This window comes from Schistocerca americana, chromosome 3 (assembly GCF_021461395.2).
Source record: "Schistocerca americana isolate TAMUIC-IGC-003095 chromosome 3, iqSchAmer2.1, whole genome shotgun sequence".
Classification (NCBI taxonomy): Eukaryota; Metazoa; Arthropoda; class Insecta; order Orthoptera; family Acrididae; genus Schistocerca; species Schistocerca americana.
In genome coordinates this window covers 466,637,897-466,638,741 of record NC_060121.1, presented here as the reverse complement: position 1 = coordinate 466,638,741, position 845 = coordinate 466,637,897, and the positions used below count along the sequence as shown (strand labels likewise).

General features: G+C 51.8%; 1 non-coding gene across 1 annotated transcript; it reads right to left on the bottom strand.

Moving 5' to 3' along the window:
* Nucleotides 1-519: 519 nt before the first annotated feature.
* On the bottom strand, nt 520-594 carry Trnap-agg. Its single transcript has one exon. It is a non-coding gene; the product is annotated as a tRNA-Pro (tRNA).
* Nucleotides 595-845: the final 251 nt, after the last annotated feature.

Below are 845 nucleotides of genomic sequence, written 5' to 3'. Positions count from 1 at the left end.
CGCCTGGTACTCACAGCTTTACTTCTGCCAGTGTCTCGTCTCCTACCTTCCAAACTTTACAGAAGCTCTCCTGCAAACCTTGCAGAACCAGCACTCCTGAAAGAAAGGATACTGCGGAGATATGGCTTAGCCACAGCCTGTGGGAGGTTTCCAGAATGAGATTTTCACTCTGCAGCGGAGTGTGCGCGGAAACGAAACTTCCTGGCATATTAAAACTGTGTGCCCGACCGAGATTCGAACTCGGGACCTTTGCCTTTCGCGGGCAAGTGCTCTACCATCTGAGCTACTGAAGCACGACTCACGCCCGGTACTCACAGCTTTACTTCTGCCAGTGTCTCGTCTCCTACCTTCCAAACTTTACAGAAGCTCTCCTGCAAACCTTGCAGAACCAGCACTCCTGAAAGAAAGGATACTGCGGAGATATGGCTTAGCCACAGCCTGTGGGAGGTTTCCAGAATGAGATTTTCACTCTGCAGCGGAGTGTGCGCTGATATGAAACTTCCTGGCAGATTAAAACTGTGTTCCCGACCGAGACTCGAACTCGGGACCTTTGCCTTCCTCGGGCAAATGCTCTACCATCTGAGCTACGGAAGCACGACTCACGCCCAGTGCTCACAGCTTTACTTCTGCCAGTATCTCGTCTCGTACCTCCAAACTTTACAGAAGTTCTCCTGCGAACCTTGCAGAACCAGCACTCCTGAAGGAAAGGATACTGCGGAGACATGGCTTAGCCACAGCCTGGGGGAGGTTTCCAGAATGAGATTTTCACTCTGCAGCGGAGTGTGCGCGGAAACGAAACTTCCTGGCAGATTAAAACTGTGTTCCCGACCGAGACTCGAACTCGG